The 10,812-nt window shown below is 35.2% G+C and overlaps 1 non-coding gene and 1 pseudogene across 1 annotated transcript; one reads left to right on the top strand and one right to left on the bottom strand.

Moving 5' to 3' along the window:
* Positions 1-7,724: 7,724 nt before the first annotated feature.
* Positions 7,725-7,831, top strand: LOC120244775. The gene has a single exon (XR_005531633.1). It is a non-coding gene; the product is annotated as a U6 spliceosomal RNA (small nuclear RNA).
* LOC120244770 overlaps positions 7,830-10,812 on the bottom strand; it is a 65,567-nt pseudogene continuing 62,584 nt past the window's right edge.

The raw sequence follows: 10,812 nt of genomic DNA, 5'->3' as shown, positions 1-10,812 counted from the left end.
GTGATCAGGGGAGGGCCAGAGAGAGAGGGAGATAAAGAATCTGAAACAAGCTCCAGGCTCTGAGCTAGTTGTCAGCACAAGGCCCGATGCGGAGCTCGAGCCCATGAACCATGAGATCATGACTTGAGCCGAAGTAGGACACTTAACTGACTGAGCCACCCAGGCACCCCGTTAATTTATTTTGAATGATTGAGGTAGGCTGGCTGAATCTGATGACTCAGAGGAGTTCCTCCACTACCAACCTAGAGGGTCCTTGGCCTTGGGCAGAATAGAAATCAAGCATGAGCCAAGAGAAAGTGAGACAGAGTTTATTGAAGATTTAGAGTGCAGATACAGACAGTGTCTAAGAGACTCAGAAAGGAAAAGAAAGTGAGTCTCATCTTTACTTCAGGTCCGGGGTTTTACTGAAGAGTGTGGTCTGGTGCATGTTTCTCTTAGGCATCCAGAAACTGGTCAAAACAAGAATGAGTGTTCAGGTGTTCTCCATAAGTCACTTATGCCCTGGATCCAAGGGCCTTGGTGTCAAAATATCTGGAGACTGGTCTTGGAAAACATGCATGATGACCTTACCTTACCACTTCTTAGTTGTTATCTAATGTGTTGGAAGGCTCCAAAGAAGCTGTTAACTCCTTGACCCTTACAAGGAGGACAGGACATACTTATCTGTTCTATAAGGCATGTATAAGTTGGTTGCAGTTCCTAGCAGGAATGGAATCAGAAAAAGAGGAAAAAAAAGGAATTCTTTGTGGAGTCTCTTCAGTTTCACTCTCTCATGATCACATGAGGTATTCTGGGTCAAAACCTGATTTATTCTGAAATACTTCACTGTAAATAGTTCATTGACCCTCTACTTGCTCTAGGCCTTATCCCTAGGGCAATGGGATAAGTGCCAGTTCAATTGTTTTATATGATACTTGGATGCCCCATAAGCAAAAGCTGAAGAAAAAATATTATTCTCTGCTTATAAAAAGGAAAGGGACAGCTGTCTTTCTCCCTTCCTGGAAAGGTGTCCTTGTAAATATAAGGGACTTTAGTCTTAGCAATAATCATCTAGTTAAATAAAATCTATCCAGCAGTCATATAATCTCTTTGTGTAATCTTTTCTTACTTAAAGATGTTTTCTGTTCTAGGCCTTTCTTTTTTCTATTTTTTCTTTTCTTTTCTTTTCTTTTTTTTTGGGGGGGGGGTGGTGGTTATGTCAATATGTAGAAAAATAATGTTCCAGTCTCCCTGGCACTTTAGGGTTTACCTTAAGAACTGAATCTGGGCTGTAATAATTCAGCTCTCTCTGGGAGATAAGTTTCACTATCCTTTTCAATAAAATCAGTAAACTAGACAACCAGCCACCAATCTAATGCTAATAGCATATGATGAGTGAAGTATTTCTGGGAGAAATGAAAGCAAACATTCTCTGTCTTTATATCATATACATATCAGGAGGCCAGCACTTCTTGCAGAAATACTGAGAAATTCAGAAAACTTTATCTTCCTCTGTCTCTCTAATCTGTTTTGTCATCCATTAGGTCAAGCTTATTTACGTTCCTAGAATTTAAGCTTGGTCAAAGTCGAGATTTTGTCTTTATTACTTTTGTTTTTGTTTTAATATTTTATTTATTTTTGAGAGAGAGATAGAGACAGCATGAGCAGGGGAGGGTGATAGAGAGAGAGAGAGACAGAATCCGAAGCGGACTCCAGGCCCTGAGCCAGCTGTCAGCACAGAGTCCGATGTGGGGCTCGAACCCACGAACCGTGAGATCATGACCTGAGCCGAAGTCAGCCACTCAACCGACTGAACCACCCAGGAGCCCCAACTTTTAAAGTGAAGTTTTAAATGTCGTCTTCAAACTCTATAATATTTCTTTTTTGTTGATTTCTTTGCCAGGTTTTGTAGATCAAAATAGTCAAATAGGGGTGATTTCATATGTTTCAATAAAGTATTTCATGGCAGAGATGTAGTTCAAATTCTGCACTTTCATTTTGTATGTGTAAATTTCTCATTTAATTTATGGTTTTTCTAGTAAAACAATTGAGAAATATGAGATGAGATACAATAATGACTATTCATTTTTAACAATGGATTAAATCTTAACCAATGTAAAATATAATTCTTGATTTTTTTCTACTACGAAATGTGTATACCTGAAGGTATTGAGGCCTAGAGTTTTATTCTTTCTTAGACCTAATTTTTGTTTTGCTGTAGTTTATTCAGATTATTTTAGAAACAGATTGTTGATTGTAAGCCTACTGTCTCCTTAGGTTTTTTGTAGTTGACATATATTAATCTTATCTGTATATCTTATTAAGAATTTTCTCTTTGTCTTCAGAGCCTTGAATTTCCTTCCACAAAGCTATATCAAATATTGGGGTTTAATATTTAATAAGAATTAAAATCAATAGTGTTAATACTATAATTTTATGAGCATATAAATTAATATTCAGTGCTAATACTAGTATAAAATAATAATATAATTATTAAGATAACATCATCACTGTGATTTTCATTAATAGTATTGATATTTTACATTTGGAGAACAATCTACATTTTACATTTTCTCTTTTGACTGATCATACTTACCCATATGTCTTTGAATCATATACCATTAGGTTAGTGACACTTGAATAGATGCTTTAGATAAAACCACCTCTGTGCTTCAGGCTAAACCATCAACTACTTAAGTGATCTCTCCATCTTAGTACTATAAATACTTCTTAAATTATGAGTAAAATTGAGCTCTTCCCTTTGCCAAAACTATTCCACTTACAGGCTTCTTGTCTTAGCAAGTAGTCTAATGGCTCATGTCAGAGGTGAGAAGCCTATCATCTTTGATTCTTTCTTTTCCTTAATTCCCCTTCATCTAATTGTGTCAGCAAATTTGCCCCTTCCACCTCAAGACTGCATCTCAAATCCATCCCTTCTTTCCATATAATCTGTATCACTACTATGCAGGCCAGTATCACCACTCACTTGGACTTGTATCAAACTTGTAACTTCCCTCTCTGCCGCCACTCTTGCATACATAGAGGTGGAAGATGTTACAAGGAAAATCTTATTTTTTTCCAAGTAGTCTGTTTGAGGCTTTGTTTTTCTTAATCCAGTTCCATACAACCTCTTCTTGTGCAGCATAGACATTGTCAAAGTGAAAAAGAAATCAGTAATTGGATGAGCATAGATAAACAATTTGAAGGATAACATTTACTGTTAAACCAACACCATAATAAACCAGACCCAGCACCAGGTTTCTTATGTGTAAAACCAAGATGTTGGACTAGGCCACTTAAAACTATGTATCATTTTATTTTTTATTTTTTAAAGGTTATTTATTTATTTATTTATTTTGAGAAAGATAGAGACAGTGTGAGTGGGAGGGGCAGAGAATCTCAAGAAGGCCCTGTGCTGCCAGTGTAGGGTTAGAACTCAGGAAACCACGAAATCATGACCTGGGCCAAATCCAAGAGTCAGATGCTTAACTGACTGAGCCACCCAGATGCCCCCAAAATATGCACCATTTAAAAAATCTTCTGTTTCAATCTTCAACCTTTTAAATATCCTCTTGGCTTTTTTTTTTATTCTCCATCACTACCATATTAATGCCAGTATTGTTATGATGGTGCTCATGTGAAATGGATTTTCATAGCTCTGTACTTGATTTCTTTTCTCATATTTTGATGGTTTTCCAAACTCAGTGTCATTTCTTGAAATATATAAAATAGATACTATACACACAACACAAAATAAGAATAGAAAAAATTTTTTTCTCTAAAAATTTTTTTCCCTAAAAAATTATTTTTTTCCTCTAAAGTATCTCTTCCTTCTTAAAACAAATGTAATTCAAATCTTAGAATAACTGAATAAAAACATTTTTACTTTTAAACAAGGTAATTTAACTATGACACATTAATTAAATTAGCAATTGTCAAAATTAATATTTTGTACTGCTGATATACTAAGCTAATACAACTTCGTGAAATATTATGATGAAAGTTATATTCAATTCTAATTACCTAATTGTACATGAGGGAAACTTTTTTTTAATTTTTTATTTTTTCCTACAAATAGTTTATTACATGAGAGAAAAATTTTAAGGCCCTCAAAAAGATTGCTGTGTAGATTTCCATATTCACTGGAAATTGGTGAAAAAATAAATTTTAGGTAAGTTTAAATACTAAACGTAAGAAAAAATTGAAGACGCACCTAGGTGACTCATTTGCTTAAAGTGTCTGCCTTCAGCTCAGGTCATGATCTGACCTGGCTCATAAATTTGAACCCTGCATCTGGCTCTGTGTTGACAGCTCAGAGCTTGGAAACTGCTTTGGATTCTGTGTCTCCCTCTCTCTCTGCTTAACCCCCACTTGCACTCTGGTCTCTCCCTCTCTCAAAAATAAATGGATATTAAAAATAACATTAAAATTATATATATTTGTTTTTTTAAGGTCTACATATCTGTAATGAAATACAATGGTAACTTGTAGTCACTCTAGGTTCACAAGTTAGAAATAAACAAGAGAACACTATTTTTTCAGGTACATTGTAAAATACACGTAAAATATAATATTTTATATATATTATTCTGGCTATGTCTTTAAAATGCAACAAAATTATTATGAATAATAATGATCATAAATAATAATTATTATAAATAATAAAAATTATTATAGATAGCAATAGTAATTTTGTTGTATTTTTTAAGGATATAGTATATATGGACATGTATATACATATAAATTTGTATATATAAATATAGAAAAATAAGAAATGATTATTTTCTTGAAATTCATAGTTTTATTTGAAAATCTTAACAATTGCCTTTTTTATTATAAAGAGAATGGTTTTCAAATTTGACAATTTTTGCTACACTTCTGTTTCATTGATGGGTTAAATACATGTAATAATCTCCATTTGTGTTGATTTCTCAGAATTTTGTATTTTACTCCAATGAGAATGGTTGTGCTGTGTAGTATGATATGGTAATGATTTAAATTCATATATAATTATGTTTTCCTGATTTATAATTTAAATGATTTAAGATTTTAGTAAAGTTACATACAAAAGATTCAATGTGCTGCTCAAAAATATGAGCTCTGTAGCAAACAAATTCCACTTCATAATAGCTATGTGACTTTTTGTCATTACATTTTTTGTGCCTCAGTTTCCTAACCTGCACAATAGAGATAATAGCACCATAAAGAGCACTTAGAAGAACCTCTAGCATTTAATAAGCACCTAATAATTGTAACCATTTTACTATAAAATGAGAAAAATAAAGCAATCTACTCACATTTATATCTCTATTCTTTGATCTAGATTACACTATAGAATAAAGAAAGTAAAAATACTGAAAAAACACTGTTCAGGAATATACATTCTCTGATAATGTCTTCATTTGACAAGGGTATAATTTTGAATAAAACTATTTATTCAATGTAGGTTATATGAAAACAACCTGGCTTATATTTAAGTTTAATAACATTAATAGTTAATGTTTATTAGTAGCTGATATTTGCTGAGTGTTTTCTACATACCAGTAACTTGTCTAAGGGATTTATACATATTATCTTATTTATATATAATTATAAATCATTTGGGGGTGTTTTTATCTTCATGTTTTCAGATTAGGCAGTGAATGAAGGAAAATTTAAGGATTTTCCTCAACGTCATTCTGATAGGAGACAAATATTCTACCAAATACTTAGCCAATATGATTCAAGAACTCAAAACTTCAGTTCTGTTACTCTGGTTCCTCCTAGTAACTAGTGACTAATATAGTTGTGAAGATATCATTCTCTTTACATTATAAAATTTTAAGGATGAGTGTTCCTATAGCAAAAGATTCATAACTAGGGACCATATAAATGTTAAGAAGGCCTTCACAAAATTGTGAATTTGTAAGTCAAAAACTCTAAAATAATTAAGTTGCTTAGAGATTTTTAGAGCAATGAGTTAATAATATTTTATAATACACAATCTAAACACTTAAATGAATGTTGTGATTCTTCTTAAGTTTATTTATTTTGAGAGAGAGAGAGAAAAAGACCAAGTTGGGGAGGGTCAGAGAGAGAGGGAGAGAGAGAATCCCAAGCAAGCTCTGCACTTTCCCGATGTGGGGCTTGAACTCATTAACTGTGAGAGCATGACCTGAGCTGAAATTAAGAGTCAGATGCTTAACCTACTGAGCCACCCAAATGCCTCTGAATATTGTGATTCTTAAAAAAGTAATTACCAAATAATACATTTTTCAAGTAATGTTGTCATATCTCAAGCCATTTTGAAAAATTCTGTATTTGATATTGCTTCATAGACATGTTCCCACTTTATTCTCTGTGTCAATACATCAGATTTACATCTGAATAACATTTTCACATACACATGCACATAGACAAGCACACACACTTGCCTGCAAATTAGCTGGATTTGGCAAGTCGGATGAAAATGATTCTAGACAACGTGAACTAGTCAGACTTTTCCTTATTTCCCTAGTTAGTGGAGCTAAAAATCCTAGAAACTATATATACAAAATAAATATGAAGATTCTGAAATGTGGAGAGGAGGCAGGCTGTTAGAAACTGGGGTAATCAAGAATGACACAGCAGTGACTTTCCTGAGTTTCCTTTTTTGCCTTATTTATCCCAGACTTGATGATGAAGTCAGTAACCTGGAAATGTCAATGCCCATAAGCCAAAATGCCCATGAAAATCTTACTTTCTCCAGCTCAATGACCAGGAAAGTGATGGCCAAGGAAGATATAAAGCTTTCAGGCAGCGACCATACTATTCCAGAAAAATACCAAAGAAAAATACTATAGTGTTACTCCCACTCCCATCAGCAAAGACTGTGGGGAGACTAGACTTCCGTCCTTACCAGACTATTATAAGAAACTCCTAACCACCTACTCTCTGGCAGAGTGGTGTCAGAGAAGGCTAAATGCAGTGGGAATTCAGGATATTTATCCCTTCTTGGAAGTAATATGCTCCTCCCTTCTGGTGCCAGTGGAGAATCTGTGAGGAACCTAGTCTTTACCGCCACCGAATAGCAACAGAGCATCCCTTCTCCTCATTGGAGGTGTCAGAGAAGGTTCAGAGGAGATTCCGGACTTTTATCTATTCCCTGTCATGTCAGTGGAGGCCACATGGGGAACAATGACACATTCCTCTCCCTCCTAGTTTAGATGATGTCAGTGGATATTTATTGCAAAGCCTGAAATTCCAGCAGTAATGGGGAACCCTCTATCCCCCTGTGGTATCAAAGGAGGCTGAATGAAGGCTCTGGACTCTCACCTCTGCTTGTCATTTCCCTCCATGGAACACTATCCTAGGAGAATTGCTCAAACAGATTTTAATAAGACCCAATTTTTCAACCATAATACCCCAAATATCCAGAACATGGAAGAATCATTCATCAAACTATAAATCAGGAAAGTCTCTATTTGAATGAGAAAGTATGGCCAATATATGCCAACTTGGAAACAACTCAGGTGTCAGAATTATCTGAAAAACATTTTAAATCAACTATCATATCAAATGCTTCAATGTGCAATTATAACCATTTTTGAAATAAATATAAAATGGAAAGTCTCAGGAAAGAAATTGAAGATAGAAAAAGCAATTTTAGAACTGAAAAATACTGTAATCAAATAAAAATCTCAAGGGATAGGTTCAATAGCAGAAGAAAGAAGGCAAAGAAAATAATCTGTAAACTTGAAGAAGAACAATAGAAATTAACCAAGTCAGTGCTCACTTTGGCAGTACATATACTAAAAGTAGAATGATACAGAGAAGAATAGCCTGGCCCCTGCACAGGGATGACACACAAATTCAGGAAGCATTCCATATTTTTATGTATAGACAAACATGGTTGGACTGAAGAACTAAAGGACCACAGCAGTGTGAGTTGACAGGGTGGAAACGCCTTTGGATGAGCCACCTGAGTGATGTTTTCAAAAAGTAAACAGGATGAAGATGTAGGAGATGAAAAGTATGAAGAACGAACCAACACAGATAAACTCACTGTTAACAGTGACCATGAACTGCAATCTGTCCGTATCTGTACAGGCCAGTCTGAGGAGCCAAGGAAGGTCACAGTAAAAGCTGTCCAATGCATTAGTACCACAGAAGGGTAAATTAACAATAAATGCTAGTTGGAACTGTGAGTGACTGACACCAAGGGCCCAGGCAGCAGCCAGAAACAAAATACGCATTCGTGGGTTTTCACTGGTCAAGTAGTGGAGAGGCTTACAAATGGCACCATATCTGTCAAAGGCCATGGCAATGAGCAGCACCATCTCCACACCACCAATGACGTGGATGAAGAAGATCTGGACAATGCAGCCTCTAAAGGAGATGACTTAGCACTTTCTGAAAAGGTCATAAATCATCATGGGTGAAGTGGCAGAGTAGGCTCCCAAGTCAATGAAAGAGAGACTGGCCAGTAGGAAGTACTTGAGGGAATGTAAGTGAAGATCAATGGTTACTGAAAACACAATGAGGATGTCTCTAGTCATGCTTGCCATATAGACCACAGAGGAGAACACCAGGAGGAAAAGCTGGATCTCCCATGAATGAGTGAGTCCCAGAAACACAAAGTCAAGCACGCTCAAACATAATCAAGTGATTCCCTCCATCCATTGATCCAGCTAACGGAGCTGCCACTGAAATGATAAGAACTAAGAACAGGAGGAGAAAATGTGATTATAGAGATGATAGTATGTCATAGAATTACCAAAGCTTCAATATTCTTATTATGAATAAAAAGTAGAGAGTTATCTACTTCCTCACACATATAAAAAAAGAAACAGAAATCAACACATTATCATCACATGTATGAGTTAAGACATAATTTGAGCCTATCACTAACACTCTGACTGCAACGTTCTATTCTCAAATTAACAGATTGGCCATGAACATGGACACATGAGTATCCATGACATCACTTCTGAGGGGCACCAGAGTGGCTCAGTCAGTTGAGCATCTGACTTTGCCTCCAGTCATGGTCTCACAGTTCATGAGTTTGAGTACCACATTGGGCTTTGTGCTGACAGCTCAGAACCTGGAGCCTGCTCCTGATTCTTTGTCTCCCCCTGTGCCCCCCTCCACTCAGACCCTGTCTCTCTCTGTTGGAAATACATTTTAAAAAATAAAAAGAAATTAAAAAAAGAAATTAACCAGCCCAAATAACACAGAAAATAGACTTTATAAAAGAATAAACAGGCTTCAGTGGCCCAGAAGACTATCTCAAAAGATCTAATATTTGTATTATGGATGTCCGAGAAGGAGAAGATGAGATTAGGCTGAAAATTTCCTAAATTTACCAGCAGACATAAACTTACAGATTTGAGAGCTTATGAAACTCACATAGGATAATTCCGATGAAATCCACATCAAGATTTATCACAATTAATCTGAAAACAAATGGCACATACAAAATTTGAGAAAGCGGTGAGGAAGAAATAGTATCTTTCTGAGAGGGGAAAATGTAATTCAAATGGCAGCAGATAATTTCATCAGAAACCATGTCAATCAGAAAAAAATGACATGGTGCTGTACAAATGCTGTAATAAAATAATTATCATTCCAGTATTCATTTTTAAACATTTTTTAACATTTTATTTTATTTTTTGAGAGACAGAAGCAGAGCACAAGCAGGGGAGGGGCAGAGAAAGAGAGACAGAATCAGAAGCAGGCTCCAGGCTCTGAGCTGTCAGCAAAGGGCCCAATGTTGGGCTTGAACCCACAAATGCAAGATCATGATATGAGCCAAAGTCCGATGCTCAACTGACTGAGCCATCCAGGTGCCTTTCATTCCAGAATTCTATCTCTAGTAAAGATATTCTTTAAGAATATCCTTTAAGGATATCCTTTAAAGATATCCTTTAAGAAGAGGAAAGCAAGACATTCTCAGATAAATGAAAAGTAAGAAAATCTGTTAGTACATATACCCTAAATAAATGGCTTGGCACAGAATGCACCCATTGAAAATACAAAACAGAATACAATAAAACAAATTTGGAAAACCAGGAAAGGAGAAAAATATAGGTAAATAAAATAGATTGATCTAAAAAGAAACACATGAGTTGGCCCAGTGGTATGGTATGGGTCATATTAACTATGACTATTAGTCAATATTAACTATTAACAATGGGATCTCCATTGGTTGGAGACCCTTGATTTGCAGCATTTGACAATTTATTTCTGAGGTATATATACTCCTACAAATGCGAATTTTAAGCTCCCAATATGGAGTATTCACAAACACAGAGTTGGAAAGTGGTGAATGCAAATAACTTGAGCTAGTGCCAGCCAGCTCCCATATACCACTGGGTAGACATTAAAGGTAATACTAAAAATAATGTTTTTAGCAACTGTAGTATAAGTGGAATGGCAACAAAGTTGTTTTATAATATAAATATTTTTGATGAAGTTTTTGTTAATTTGTATTATTTCATAGTTACTTCAAACAAAAGTCCACATAATAGTGGGTCCCTTTATTTAAACAAATATACACATCATCCATGTAAATTATGTTTGGCGTTATGAGTTCTTGATATACCCTACAGAAAGATCATGACATTGGCAAATAAGAGAGAAGCATGTCTTAAGGTATCCATTAGGTCTTACTTTTTCCATGAGATAATACATTCAACCAAAGGCTTTTTCCCTAGGAAAAATGAGCCAAAGTTGGGGAGCTATCTATTCTATCAAAATTAGTTATAATTTTAGTCACTGTGAATAATCAGAATAAACCTTGGTATTAGTGTCTTTCTCAATATGGAAGAGAAAAATTAAATCGACTGAAGTATTTCCCATTAACACCAAGATTAT

This window comes from Hyaena hyaena, unplaced genomic scaffold, assembly GCF_003009895.1.
Source record: "Hyaena hyaena isolate Hyena2069 unplaced genomic scaffold, ASM300989v1 scaffold_391, whole genome shotgun sequence".
Classification (NCBI taxonomy): Eukaryota; Metazoa; Chordata; class Mammalia; order Carnivora; family Hyaenidae; genus Hyaena; species Hyaena hyaena.
Note: the sequence above shows the minus strand (reverse complement) of the source record. Positions and strands in the feature narration are given on the sequence as shown.